The sequence below is a fragment of the Ovis aries genome, chromosome 18 (genome assembly GCF_016772045.2).
Source record: "Ovis aries strain OAR_USU_Benz2616 breed Rambouillet chromosome 18, ARS-UI_Ramb_v3.0, whole genome shotgun sequence".
In the NCBI taxonomy this organism is placed as follows: Eukaryota; Metazoa; Chordata; class Mammalia; order Artiodactyla; family Bovidae; genus Ovis; species Ovis aries.
Genome location: NC_056071.1, coordinates 34818372 through 34834390, shown reverse-complemented (window position 1 = coordinate 34834390; position 16019 = coordinate 34818372).

Here is a 16019-nt window from a genome sequence, read left to right as displayed (position 1 = left end):
CAGCCGTTTAGTAGCTGCTACCCAGAAAAATTAATACAGGGAGAAGTAATATAAAGTTAATGGGTTAGTTAGAGGTTCTGTGAAGCAGCTACCAAGAAGTTGAGAGGCAAGTAGTACAGAATAAAGGTAATCTTCAAAGATGTGGTGTCCAGCAGCAAGCATATTAATTACCTGATGGCATCAGGGCCAGCAGTGTCACACGCCCAGTGATAATTCTGACAATGGTGATATGCTAAGTAAACACTTACTGAAGCAAGACCTTAGCTATGCTGACCTCCTGAGATCCTACCCAGCCCTGGTTCTCATTCTTTATGTTGATCATGTGAACCATCTGGCAGCTTTTTCATAATAAATTAAGCAGATGCTTCCTGGCCCATGATTTTCTTTTCTTCCATTTCCAAACCCTTTACCATTTGACTGTATAATTGTTATCTTTTTGAACTAATATACAAATTAATAAAAATATATTCACTGCTTCTTTCTAATTTATATAACAAAATTATAGTCATGATTTTCAGATAGAGATATGTGGTGAGTTTGTTTCAGGAAATTGTTAAATAAGCAAGAGATTAAGTCACAGTTGAATATGCCTTAAGAATTCTATATTTGCAATATAATTTTCTTCTCATTTCATAAGGTAAAGTGTGATTAACTAAAAAAGTAAACTTTTATTCACCTAACTTATTAATAAGGAAACATGGAAGCATTATGTAAGATAAAGGCCATTCACTCACATGTTGGAAGCAGCAACGACTCTGTTATACAAGCACATAAACTATAAGACAAGTACATAGTTTTACTGAAAGTGTTCCTCTACAAAATTATCAATTTCCAAATATCAGAAATTTTGAAGAAAGAAGAAAATGAATGATTCTTCAATTAAAAACCCCACATGAAGCAAAAGAATTTGTTAGTTCAATTTGACACTTATAGACATCTTGAGAAATATTCAGTAAATTTAGAGAAGTTCCACTAGATATTTCAGAACCCCTTACTGCATATCTCTCTCATTAAAAGCAAAGGGAAATCATTATTTAAAATGACATTTTCCCCCAATAATTAAAACTAAAATCTTACTTTTAATAACATTTAACTGTACTTTACTTTTTAATAATCATTATCTCTTGGTAGGTAAAAAATTCCAAAGTTATATCAGCTAGACAAAAAGGTGAATTGCCTTTTTTCATTAACATTCTAATTACCCTGCCCAATTAATATTGGACTTAGCTATGTGAGTTGCTTTGGTTATGAAAGATGAGTGAATGCAAAGTATGATGGAGAAAATTCTTTGAACACTTGAGCGGCCGGGCTCAATTACTAGCTATCTTATCTATACCATGAGAACCACATGGCTGAAACAAGGACTGCTTCTTCCACCCAAATTCTCAAATGAAAAAGACATATGAAAAAAGAACAGAGCTGTCACTGACCAGCAGTGGACTGATGTTGACTTGTAATGAGAGCAACCAATATAAATTCATTATATAGCAACTTTGTTGTTATAACAACTGATTTTGAGAAATGCTTATTGTACATCATAACCTAATGCAAGCTAATACATGTGGTACTGGTCCTCACTGTGATTCACCCTACCTATCAGAACAGATAATTCTATGTATTATCTTTCTAAAAAATTAATAATAATGAGAGGAAGTATCTGAATCACAGTCTTCCCAACAGAATTCCAGTTATTTATTCTGGGTAGAACAGATTAGATCACATACTATCTGTGAATTAGGTGAGGTGTATGGAATGAGATACTTATTTTAAACCTACATACTCCATTCCTGGCATCTAGTATGAAATTCTCTAAAACTGCAAGGACCTTGGAATCAAAATTTAGGCCTACTAGAAACTGAGAAGGGGAAAATAATTATCAGAAGATAGTTAACAAACATTTGTTACACTATGAAGTAAGGTATTCTTAAATGCCTCCTTTAAACAATATTGAAACATTTAAAGAAAATGTATGTATAGTTTATATTTGAAAATTTTTAAAATAAATGTAATTTAGATTACTGGTCATTAAATGACTCATTAGTCATCTGTATTATGACTGTACTGATTTCTATAAGGGTAAAGAAATGAAATTTTATAAGGGCAGAATGACATATAATATTCAAACAATATATAATATTAATACATATACATCATGCACTATGTCTATTTCACTTAATTTGTTTACCAATATTAGGCAGAATAGGAGCATTTTTTTATATTTTTAAGTTTAATAGACATTGAGCGAGATTTTTAACTACATATGAAAATGAATAAGTATAGTCAGAAGAAGTAGTTGGCAGAACATATTACACAAACTTAAAGAATTGAAAGTGTCCCAGAAATATGTAATGGTAAATCAGATGAGGTACCAGTAAGGGTGGAAAGGAATCCAGATGTAGGTGGCAACAGTGAAAGCTACTAGAAAAGTAGCTGTCTTTTTCTCCTACAAGGATTACAACCTGGGAATACTAACTTTGGATGAATTTGAAAGTTACTTTTCCCTTATAATATATCACATCAGATTATTTCTCCTCCTTCTATAGATGATGAAAATCTTGCTAAAAGATGAAGTCATATCAATGACATATAATTATCTTACATATTTTTAAAAGCTTATAATTTTTTTTAATTTTTATTTTTTTTGAATCATCTTACCTTTATTTTTATTTATTTATATTTTTAAATATTACTTTATTTTACTTTATAATACTGTACTGGTTTTGCCATAAATCAATATACATCCACCATGGGTGTACATTAGTTCCCATTCCTGAACCCCCTCCCACTTACCTCCCCATACCATCTCTCTGGGTCATCCCCGTGCACCAGCCCCAAGCATCCTGTATCCTGCATCGAACCTAGACCTGGCGATTCGTTTCTTACATGCTATTATACATGTTTCAATGCCATTCTCCCAAATCATCCCACCCTCTCCCTCTCCCACAGAGTCCAAAAGACTGTTCTATACATCTGTGTCTTTTTTGCTGTCTCACATACAAGGTTATCGTTACAATCTTTCTAAATTCCATATATATGTGTTAGTATACTGTATTGGTGGTATTTTCTTTCTGGCTTACTTCACTCTGTATAATCGGCTCCAGTTTAAAAGCTTATAATTTTAAAGAAACCTATAGCTAGAAAAAAAGGAAGAAAGGTATCATTAATACAGATTTTCAGGATAACAGTTTTTCTCATTTTACTCTGTAGGATAAAATCAAAACAGAATTATTGTGATAATGCCTCTCCATCCTTCAAAAAATGCCCTCTATAAAATTATTAGTAAAAATGGGTGTAGTTACATCATCTACTGTGAAAATACAGTTGCAGCAACAATGCTTTTTTGTTGTTGTTTCAACAAAACTAAAGAAAAATTTTTTGGCAAGAGGTGGAAAGGCAGGGCAAGTCACTTTTTAAAATAAATTTTTACCTTTGGGGATTAGGTGAATTCATAAAAGTGAAAAAACAAATGCAACAGGTAATAGATGCCCATTGTTACAGATGCTGTTATAATGCCTTGAAGAGACTACCTTTCTATAATTAAGCTTGTGAGTCATGATTACTTGAAATCGGCTCTCATATCCAGAGCTATAAGCAGGAATCAAAAATCATCGGCCTTCTCTTCCCTGATAAATATTGCTCCTTATCATCTTTCTCCTCTTAAAGATTTCTTTCTTGGTATCATTAAAAAAAAAAAAGATCTGTGCAAGGTGTTTTTCTTTTAGGATGGTGAAGTCTCACTTGAGACCAAGAACATCATGCTGAACTCCAAATGCTATAATTCAAAATCTGGCAAAAGCCAGGATATAGTTGTTTTTTTGTTTTTTTTTTTTTAATTTCTGAAAACAATGTGAGTGCTGCCCCTTAGGTTGAGAGACATACTGGTATTGTTTGGGCATATCAAGTGAGCTCCTGAAAACCCTAGTGTCCAATGGAATACAGGGGCTGTAAGACCCTACTTTCACCACCACCCTCTTTCTTACAGTACAAATAATAAAGATTGGGATAAGGGCAAAAGCCACTGGCAAAATGTTACATCATAAACCTAATAATTTACTCCCTTCTGTTTTGCCTGTGCCCATTGCTTTGAAAAGACCATCGATAAAAAATTATATATGAAAAATAAAAGGAAACAGCAGCAGGTCATTCTGGTGAATAATGGCAAATTTACATATTACATTGACAGAGAAAGGAGATTGAGAAGTGTAGCCTAGAAAATAATCAGTTTGTTCTGTAGTTCAATTTGCAAATGAGAAAACTGAGGCCAAAACAAAATCAGAAATCACAAACTAAGATTTTAGGTGTCAAACCCAAAAGAAAGGCAATGCCAAAGAATGCTCAGACTACCACACAATTGCATTCATCTCACACGCTAGTAAAGTAATGCTCAAAATTCTCCAAGCCAGGCTTCAGCAATACGTGAACCGTTAACTTCTAGATGCTCAAGCTGGTTTTAGAAAAGGCAGAGGAACCAGAGATCAAATTGCCAATGAAGTGATGGGACCAGATGCCATGATCTTCATTTTCTGAATATTGAGCTTTAAGCCATCTTTTTCATCGAAAAATCAAGAGAGTTCCAGAAAAACATCTATTTCTGCTTTATTGACTATGCCAAAGCCTTTGACTATGTGAATCACTATAAACTGTGGAAAATTCTGAGAGAGATAGGAATACCAGACCACCCGACCTGCCTCTTGAGAAACCTATATGCAGGTCAGGAAGCAACAGTTAGAACTGGACATGGAACAACAAACTGGTTCCAAATAGGAAAAGGAGTATGTCAAGGCTGTATATTGTCACCCTGATTATTGAACTTCTATGCAGAGTACATCATGAGAAACGCTGGGCTGGAAGAAGCACAAGCTGGAATCAAGATTGCTGGGAGAAATATCAATAACCTCAGATAGGCAGATGACACCACCCTTATGGCAGAAAGTGAAGAGGAACTAAAAAGCCTCTTGTTGAAAGTGAAAGAGGAGAGCGAAAAAGTTGGCTTAAAGCTCAATATTCAGAAAATGAAGATCATGGCATCTGGTCCCATCACTTCATGGGCAATAGATGGGGAAACAGTGGAAACAGTGTCAGACTTTAATTTTGGGGGCTGCAAAATCACTGCAGATGATGACTGCAGCCATGAAATTAAAAGATGTTTACTCCTTGGAAGAAAAGTTATGACCAACCTAGATAGCATATTGAAAAGCAGAGACATTACTTTGCCAACAAAGGTCCATCTAGTCAAGGTTATGGTTTCTCCAGTGGTCATATATGGATGTGAGAGTTGGACTGTGAAGAAAGTTGAGTGCCAAAGAATTGATGCTTTTGAACTGTGTGTGGTGTTGGGGAAGACTCTTGAGAGTCCCTTGGACTGCAAGGAGATCCAACCAGTCCATTCTGAAGGAGATCAGCCCTGGGTGTTCTTTGGAAGGAACGATGCTAAAGCTGAAATTCCAGTACTTTGGTCACCTCATGTGAAGAGTTGACTCATTGGAAAAGACTCTGATGCTGGGTGGGATTGGGGGCAGGAGGAAAAGGGTTCAACAGAGGATGATATGGCTGGATGACATCACCGACTCGATGGATGTGAGTCTGAGTGAACTCCAGGAGTTGGTGATGGACAGGGAGGACTGGCGTTCTGCAATTCATGGGGTTGCAGAGTCAGACACGACTGAGTGACTGAACTGAATTGAGTTGAATGGAGAAGGCAATGGCACCCGCTCCAGTCCTCTTGCCTGGAAAATCCCATGGACAGAGGAGCCTGGTGGGCTGCAGTCCATGGGGTTGCTTAGAGTAGGACACGACTGAGCAACTTCACTTTTACTTTTCACTTTCATGCATTGGAGAAGGAAATGGCAACCCACTCCAGCGTTCTTGCCTGGAGAATCTCAGGGATGGTAGAGCCTGGTGGGCTGTCATCTATGGGGTTGCACAGAGTTGGACACGACTGAAGCAACTTAGCAGCAGCAGCAGCAGCAGCAGCAGCTGAGTTGAAAGTCTCTCTGCCAAATTTTACACCAATTCATTTCAACTGTTACTACACATCCCCCAAAACAAATGAAAATAGGCATGCTATTTAGTAACTGAGGGGTACCATATTATCATTCTTAACTTCCCTCCAAAAAATAATCTCTGTCAATAATTCTATTTCAACTAAGGTGAAAGGGAAGCAAGAGCATTATATTTAAACATCAGGCTGCTGACAAACTTGTTGGGGACTGCAGCTGAGATTAAATCATGAAACTATAAAATAGAGGGAAAATGTCTTCCTTTCTGTGGTGTACAAATGTACACAAATGAAAGTTGCTTAGTCTTGTCTGACTCTTTGTGATTCCATGGGCTATAGAGTCCACTGAATTCTCCAGGCCAGAATACTGGAATGGGTAGCCTTTCCCTTCTTCAGCACATCTTCCCAAGCCAGGACTCCAACCGAGGTCTCCTACATTGCAGGAGGATTCTTGACCAACTGAGCTATTCAGGGTACATAAAAGACAAGCCAGTAGTCTTTTTGAACACTGAATTCTTAAAGGAATTACAGAGTATCTATGACTACAAGAGATTTTACAGGCTCTCAGTAAAAAAGAGGTTGTTTTTTTTTTTTTCCTAAGTGGGTTATCAAAGGAAATTCCTCTCCTTATCTTTTGGAGTTTTAGGGCAAAAGCTTGAGGGAAGATTTAGGAAGAAAAACTCAGAAATAAAAAAGGTAAAACTGGACATTGGAAATATGAAATTTCCTATAGAAAAACATTAAACAATGTCAAGCCATAAACAGAAGTAAACTAGCATTTATGCATGAGTTACAGAGTAATACAAAACCATTAACCATTAAATTATCTTATTCAATTCAATAGATTTTTTAAAGGATTGAGTTAGAAAATGGCACAATGCTGCCCTTATAATAAATATAATCTAAATGTGAAGACAGACATAAAAGCAAATAATTTTTTAAACCTAATATTTATGGCTCTGTGGTTAATTTTGTCTGCAGTTGGATCAGGGATGACTTTACTTCACCTAAATTTGAAATATGTATAACTGCTCAGTAAGTAGAGATGAGAAGGAGGCATATGAAACAGCAAGAAAGGGTCAAATTGCACCAAAAATTGAAGGAAGTATAAACAGCAGACATGGTAAGAACTTCTGGATACCTTTGTTTAGAGAGCATACATTTGTTGCAGTTTTCTGATATTACTCAATTTGATAAATAACCTGTTCTATTTAAATTATGGCTCCAGGTGATGTTTACCTGTGCTCTGCATTTTGTAAGGAATCAACACTTGCACCCCAAATAGAAATCATATTACCTAAACTTGTATAGTAATGTTCCCTCCTCCCTGACTATATCCATGCAACCACCAACAAACACTAACACACTACCTCAAAATAGAGGTATGTGCCTTCAGAGGGAGGGGACATATATATACCTATGGCTGATGCATGTTGATGTTTGGCAGAAACCAACAAAATTCTGTAAAGCAATTATCCTTAAACTAAAAAAACTAAATAAAGTTTTTAAAACAGTGATGACAATAAAAACAAAAAGAAACCTTTTAAAATGTGGGCAGAAACCTTTACAAATTTTCTTCCTTTCACTGTTAGAAACAGAAGCACATGCTTGCTATCAGAAACATTTACAAATGTTCTTTCTTTTTCTATCTTGTACCTACGTGTACTATATTATCAGGATATAACATGAACCAAGAAAAACTAAATTTGTAAGTTAGCTCTTTTCCACCACATCAACCAAGAAATAATTATTGTCCTCAGTGCATTAAAATGCTATTTCAGAGACTTTCTTTTAAATACAAAAATGTAATCCATTGGAATAAATTTTGAGAAGGCCTGACTGCTCAGTTAGCATAGATAAAACAAAGACTTAAAGACTATATACTCGGGCATAATTTTCAACCTCTTCAGTTCAGTTCAGTTCAGTTGCTCAAGTCTTGTCCGACTCTTTGTGACCCCATGAATCACAGCACGCCAGGCCTCCCTGTCCATCACCAGCTCCCGGAGTTTACTCAGACTCACGTCCATCGAGTCCGTGATGCCATCCAGCCATCTCATCCTCGGTCGTCCCCTTCTTCTCCTGCCCCCAATCCCTCCCAGCATCACAGTCTTTTCCAATGAGTCAACTCTTCGCATGAGTTAGCCAAAGTACTAGAGTTTCAGCTTTAGCATCATTCCTTCCAAAGAAATCCCAGGGCTGATCTCCTTTAGAATGGACTGGTTGGATCTCCTTGCAGTCCAAGGGACTCTCAAGAGTCTTCTCCAACACCACAGCTGAAAAGTATCAATTCTTCAGCGCTCAGCCTTCTTCACAGTCCAACTCTCACATCTATACATGATCACTGGAAAAACCATAGTCTTGAATAGACGGACCTTAGTCGGCAAAGTAACATCTCTTCTTTTGAATATACTATCTAGGTTGGTCATAACTTTTCTTCCAAGGAGTAAGCGTCTTTTAATTTCATGGCTGCAGTCACCATCTGCAGTGATTCTGCAGCCCCCAAAAATAAAGTCTAACACTGTTTCCACTGTTTGCCCATCTATTTCCCATGAAGTGATGGGACCGGATGCAATGATCTTCATTTTCTGAATGTTGAGCTTTAAGCCAACTTTTTCACTCTTCTCTTTCACTTTCATCAAAAGGCTTTTTAGTTCCTCTTCACTTTCTGCCATAAGGGTGGTGTCATCTGCATATCTGAGGAGATTGATATTTCTCCTGGCAATCTTGATTCCAGCTTGTTTCTTCCATTCCAGAGTTTCTCATGATGTACTCTGCAAATAAGTTAAATAAGCAGGGTGACAATATACAGCCTTGATGTACTCCTTTTCCTATTTGGAACCAATCTGTTGTTCCATGTCCAGTTCTATGGAAATCCTTTTTCAAGTATGTAAGAATATATATAAAAGGTTTGTATAATGCCTGTATGTTCCCATGACTCTATTTGTTATTATGTTGGTCTCTGCCTCAATATAAAGAAAGCGTATTAGTTGCTGTCATGTCCAACTGTTTGTGACCCCATGGACTACAGTCTGCCAGGCTTCTCTGTCCATGGAATTTTCCAGGAAAGAATACTGGAGTGGGTAGCATTCCCTTCTCCAGGGGATCTTCCTGAACCAGGGATGGAATCCGGGTCTCTTGCATAGCAGGCAGATTCTTTACCATCTGAGCCACCAGGGAAGCCTGCATCAACATGGTACAGCCAATATTTATAATTTCACATGATAATTCTCTTGAGTTATAGCTATAGTGCCAATAAATCTAAATTGTCAATAAAAATTTAACTGTGTTTGGAGAAGCCTATGTTGGCTATTTCTTAGATAAAGAAAAACCAGGTGACTTCCATCTTCCCTACATTTCACAGATGAATTTCCAGTCTTTGCTTCTGTGACCTTGTTCTCATAATTAAGGTCCCACAGATCTCGTATTTATAATTACATTGATTGTGATAATTTTAACATAAATCCAGATTCTGAATTATGGAAACTGTTCCTCCTTCAGCACTTACTCTTAATTATAATACTTTCTGAGTCACTCATGTTTTCTAAATGTTTTCAATACTAGTGACCCCAAATTTGAAATCCAAATATTTGACAATCTTGGCATCTGAAGTGCCTTCCAAAATAACCATATGTGTATTCACTCTGGCTCTGAGGGGAAAATATATCAGTCATTACTGATCCTTATACTAGGAATTTCCAGCTATAGAAGTAACAAATGGACATAACTTAACAACCTTTAAATCAAAACATATTCACATCTACAACATCTGAACAAATTATGAATATACATATTTTAAACAAAGCTTTAGAAAGTGAAAATGTTTCTAATATTTTAAATATGGAATCAGATCAACAATCTTTCATCCAGATTATCAAACATTTGCCAAAATTTTCTAGATAACTGCACAACTGATTTCATATAAAGGCAAGTAATGACTATGTCAACTTATATTAATTTGTGAGCTGGTATTTATCCAAATTATCCTTACTATAAAATAAATTTTAAATATAAGGAAAAGAAGTACATTATTTTTGTTTCATTAATTCATTTATGGATGTTTGCTCTGACAAAGCAAAGAACAAAATAAGCTTTAGGCCATAAATCACCTATTCATTATCAGCTATCTACAGAAATATTTGTATTTTAAATTCTAAATAATCATGCTCTCATCTAAAATCATATGAGAATTAGAAACATAAAAACCCTTGCCAAAATCTGATGAGGTGCATTAGGATAACAATGCCAGTCACAATATTTAGCCGCTTAAGACAGAAAGGATTTACCTCCCTGACCAGAGAGGATCAACAAACTGTAACTCTCAACTTCCTCTAAGCCATCAAAGGCTAGTGTTACCAAAGCTTTCCCACTCTCTCATCCACAATCAATATAATAGAAAACATGACACTTAAAGAAACTTTCTAGTAATGTAGTCCCACAGGTATTTAACTGGTCTTTTTCTACATAAAGAAATTAAACATCATTTAAAATTGAACTATAACACTTTTAAAGGAAAAAAAAAAAAAACACACTTTAAAATGCTGAAATTTATTTCCAGATGCCATGGTCCAGGAAACTTAGTGGTTAATACTTTTTTAAAAGATATCAAATATTATAGAAAAGGACTAGAAATAACTGATACCATAACATGCTTTTAGTCTGCTGCTGCTGCTAAGTCGCTTCAGTCATGTCCAACTCTGTGCGACCCCATAGACGGCAGCCCACCAGGCTCCGCCGTCCCTGGGATTCTCCAGGCAAGAACACTGCAGTGGGTTGCCATTTCCTTCTCCAACGCATGAAAGTGAAAAGTGAAAGTGAAGTTGGCTCAGTTGTGTCTGACTCTTAGTGACCCCATGGACTGCAGCCTACCAGGCTCCTCCGTCCATGGGATTTTCCAGGCAAGAGTACTGGAGGGGGGTGCCATCGCCTTCTCTGACTTTTAGTCAAGGAAATGACTAAAAGTAATTAATGTTACCAAAGGAATCAAGGAATCCTAAATTTAATTATAAGCATAAACTAGCAGTGAGGTTCAGGATCATTTTTATATGGTTATTTTACTGGAGTTTATAACTAAAGTGCCCATTATGTTCTACCGTGTTAGCACAGGGATATAATAAAGAAGACAGACCCCATGCCCTCAAGAAAATTTTCATCCATGAATCTCATCATTTCCACATGGCAAAAACTAAAAAACTGTTAATACCAAAGAAACCTCCACACTACAACATTGTGACTTTCATTTCCCAATGACAATGGGGTTATTCTTGATTAATAGGAAGAGGAAGAAAGGAAGAAGAGAAGAGAGGAAGCAAGAGATAAGAAGTGAATGGAGAAGTCAAGGAAAGGAAGGGAGAAAAGGGGAGGAGTGGATAAAAACTTCACCTATTAAATAAGGAACTATGCCACCAAGTTTCATGGGAAATTAGTAGTGAAATCTGTAAACAACAATGTTTGCTTTTATTGACTTTTCTAGATCAGGCATCCCCCAAACATGGTAAACTGCAAAAGGATACAGCAAAAGACATCTACAAATTTGTTTTTTAAAGAGTTATGAGTTATAAAATATAAAATGAGTTATAAAATATTGCCAAGCTGTTCAAACACACATTTATGCAAAATTTAAAGTTTAAATAACCTGAAAGATCTTTTATCACACTTAAATTCATCATTAAAGAAAATAGGAAACCACTGATTTATCTCACATCTTTTAAACAGCTTTAAGAATGTAAGATTATATTTTTAATAAAGAGTTTAGCAAAAAAAAGTATGAATTCTTCTAAAGAAGCAAAATTTGAGAGGAAAATGTTACTTAAAATTCTCAGTGACTTTAGGCTAATATTTAAAATATTTTTATACTAATTAAAAACTTTTATAATAGTAACAAAATATTTCTCCTAATTGGAAATTTATTTTAGTTTTCCATTGTGACTAAATTATTGAAAGTCACTTTACTATCATTAAATACATTTTTTTTCTTATTGAGGTACATTTGAAGTACAATATAAGTTTCAGCTATGCAACATAGTGATTTATATTTTAAAGGTTTATTCCATTATAAACATAAGTTATATACCCTGTGTTGTATTAAATATTCTTATAGCTTATTTCTTTTATATATAGTAGTTTGGGCCTTTTAATTCCACATTCCTACATTGCCCTTTCTCCCTTCCCTCTGCCCACTATTGTAAACAGTGCTGCTAAGAACACTAGGGTTCTTTCTAAAGTAGTACTTTTTTAAAAATAAAAACACAGTACTGGAATTGCTAGGTCATATGGTAGTTCTATTTTTAGTTTTTTGAGGGACTTCCATGCTGGTTTTCCACAGTGGTTACACCAATCTACATTCCCACCAAAAGTGCACCAAAATTCCTTTACATCTACGTCCTGGTCATCATTTGTTACTTTGGTCTTTTTGATGATAGCCATTCTGCCAGTTGTGAAGTGATATCTCATTGTGGTTTTAATTAGCATTAATCTGGTGATTAACGATGCTGAGCATCTTCTCATGTGCCTGTTGGCCATCTGCATGTCTTCTTTAGAAAAATGTCTCTCCAGGTCTTCAGTTCATTTTTTGTTTGGCAGTTTATTTTTTTGATGTTGCATTGAATGAGCTATCTATATAATATATATTAGCTATTAAATCTTTTTGGTCATACAATTTGCAAATATTTTCTTCCATTCAATAGGATATCTTTTTGTCTGTCAATGGTTTCCTTTATTGTGTAAAACTTCAGTTTAATTAGGTTCTGTTTGTTTAATTTTTTATTTCCTTTGCTTTAGGAGACAGACCCAAAAAGACACTGTGATGATTTGTGCCAAAAAGTGTTTTCCTTAAGTTTTCTTCTAGGAGTTTTAAGGTTTCTGCTCTTAGATTTAACATTTTATCCATTTTGAGTTTATTTTTCTATATGATGTTACAAAATACTTTAGTATTACTGTTTGATATAGAACTGTCCAGTTCTCCTAAAAACGCTTATTGAAGAGACTAGTTTTCTCCATTGTAAATTCTTGCCTCCAGTGTTGCTGATTAGCTGACCATAAATCCATGGGTTTATTCTGGGACTCTATTCTGCCCCATTGCTCTACATGTCCATTTTTGTGCTTGTACTGTATTTACATATTAATTTTGCTCTGTAATTTTGTAATCTAATATGAAGTTAGGGAGCATGATTCTATTGGTTCTGTTCTTTCTCAGGATTGTTTTGGCTTGTTCTTCAGTCCCTAAGTCATGTCCAACATTTGAGAGCCCGTGGACTGCAGCATCCCAGGTTTCCCTGCTATACCAGGTTTCCCTGTTTCTCCACAATCTCCTGGAGTTTGCTCAAACTCATGCCCACTAAGTTGGTGATGCCATCCTCTGTTGCCCCCTTCTCCTCCTGCCATCAATCTTTCCCAGCATTAGGGATTTTTCCAATGATCAGCCCTTCGCATCAGGTGACCAGTGTATTGGAGTTTCAGCCTCAGCATCATCCTTCTAATGAATATTCAGGGTAGATTTCCTTTGAAATTGACAGGATTTATCTCCTTGCAGACCAAGAAACTCTCAAAAGTCTTCTTCAGCACAATTCAAAAGCATCAGTTTTGAGCGGCTCAGCTTCCTTACAGTCCAACTCTCACATCCATCCATGGCTACTGGAAAAACCATAGTTTTGACTATATGGACTTTTGTTGGCAAAGTAATATCTCTGCTTTTTAATACAGTGCCAGGCCCTGTCAGAACTTTTCTTCCAATAAGCAAGCATCTTTTAATTTCATAGCTTCAGTGGACATTCACAGTGACTTTGGAGCCAAAGAAAATAAAGTCTGGCACTGCTTCCACTTTTTCCCCATCTATTTGCTCTGAAGTGATAGGAACAGATACCATGATCCTAGTTTTTTTTAATGTTGAATTTTAAGCTAGCTTTTTAACTCTCCTCTTTCACCCTTATCAATAAGCTCTTTAGTTCCTCTTTGCTTTCTGCCACTAGAGTGGTATCATCTGCATATCTGAGGTTACTGATATTTTTCCTGGTAATCTTACTTCCAGTCTGTGATTTATCTAGCCCAGCATTTCACATGATGTACTCTGAATATAATTTAAATAAGCAGAGTGACAATGTACAGCCTTTTCTGTATTCCTTCCTAATTTTGAAACAGTCCATTGTTCCACATCCAGTTCTAACTGTTGCTTCTTGATTCACATAAAGGTTTCTCAGGACACAGGTAAAGTGGTCTGGTATTTCCATCTCTTTAAGAATTTTCCAGTTTGTTTTGATCCACACAGTCAAAGGCTTTCATATCATCAATGAAGGAGAAGTAGATGTCTTCTGGGATTCCTTTGTTTTACCTATGATCCAATGAATGTCGGCAGTTTGATCTCTGGTTCCTCTGCCTTTTCTAAATCCAGCTTGTACATTTGGAAGTTCTAGGTTCACATATTGCTGAAGGTTAGCTTGAAGGATTTTGAGCATAATCTTACTAGCATATGAAATGAGAAATATTTTATGCTAGTTTGAGTATTCTTTGTCATTGCCCTTCTTTGTGACTGGAATGAAAACTGACTTTTTCCAGTCCTGTGGCTACTGCTGAGTTTTCCAAATTTGCTGGCATACTGAGTGCAACATTTTAACAGCATCATCTTTTAGGATTTAAAATAGTTCAACTGGAATTCCATCACCTCCACTAGCTTTGTTCATAGGCAAGCTTTCTAAGGCCCACTTGACTTCACTCTTTAGGATGTCTGGCTCTAGGTGAGTAACCACACCATCTTGGTTATCCGAGTCATTTTTCTTTGGGATGGTTTTGGTCATTCACTGCCTCCTGTACAATGTTATGAACCTCAGTCCGTAGTTCTTCAGGCACTCTGTCTACCAGATCTTATCCCTTGAATCTATTCATCACATCCACTGTATAATCAAAAGGGATTCGATTTGGGTCATACCTGAATGACCTAGTGGTTTTCCATACTTTCTTCAATTTAAGCCTAAATTTTGCAGTAAGGAACTCATGATCTGAACCATAGTCAACTCCAGGTCATGTTTTTGCTGACTGCATAGAGATTCTCCATCTTCAGCTGCAAATAATATAATCAATCTAATTTCAGTATTGACCATTTGGCAATGTCCATGTGTAGAGTCATCTCCTCTGTTATTGGTAAAGGGTGCTTGCTATGATCAGTGTGTTCTCTTGACGAAACTCTGTTAGCCTTTGCCCTGCTTCATTTTGGATTCCAAGGTCAAACTTGCCTGTTACTCCAGGTAACTGTTAACATCCTACTTTGGCATTCCAATCTCCTATGACAAAAATGACATCTTTTTTGGTGTTCATTCTAGAATGTCTTGTAGTTCTTCATAGACCTGATCAACTTCAGCTTCTTTGGCATTAGTGGTTGGGGTATTATTGGATTACTGTGATGGTGAATGGTTTGTCTTGGAAACAAACCAAGATCATTCTGTCATTTTTGAGACTGTACCCAAGGACTGCATTTTGGACTCTCTTGTGACTATGAGGGTTGCTCCATTTCTTCTAAGGGATTTTTGCCCACAGTAGTAGATATAATGGTCATCTGAATTAAATTTGCCCATTCGAGTCCTTTTTAGTTCACTGATTCCTATATCAATAGTTACTCTTACCATCTCCTGTTTGACCACACCCAATTTACCTTGGTGGCTCACACAGTAAAGCGTTGCCTACAATGAGGGAGACCCAGGTTCAATCCCTGGATTGGGAGGATCTCATGAAAAGGAAATGGAAACTCCCTCCAGTATTCTTGCCTGGAAAAACCCATAGACAGAGAAGCCTGGTAGCTACAGTCCATGGGGTCACAAAGAGTGGGACACAACTGAGAGATTTCACTTAACTTTCCAATTTAGGTTGATTAATGGATCTAACTCTCGGCCCCTGACCTCGGGCATGGGATAGCTCCTCTCTCGGTTACCGCCCCTAACCTCAGGAGTGCAATGCCAAAGAATGCTCAGACTACCACACAATTGCACTCATCTCACATGCTAGTAAAGTAATGCTCAAAATTCTCCAAGTCAGGCTT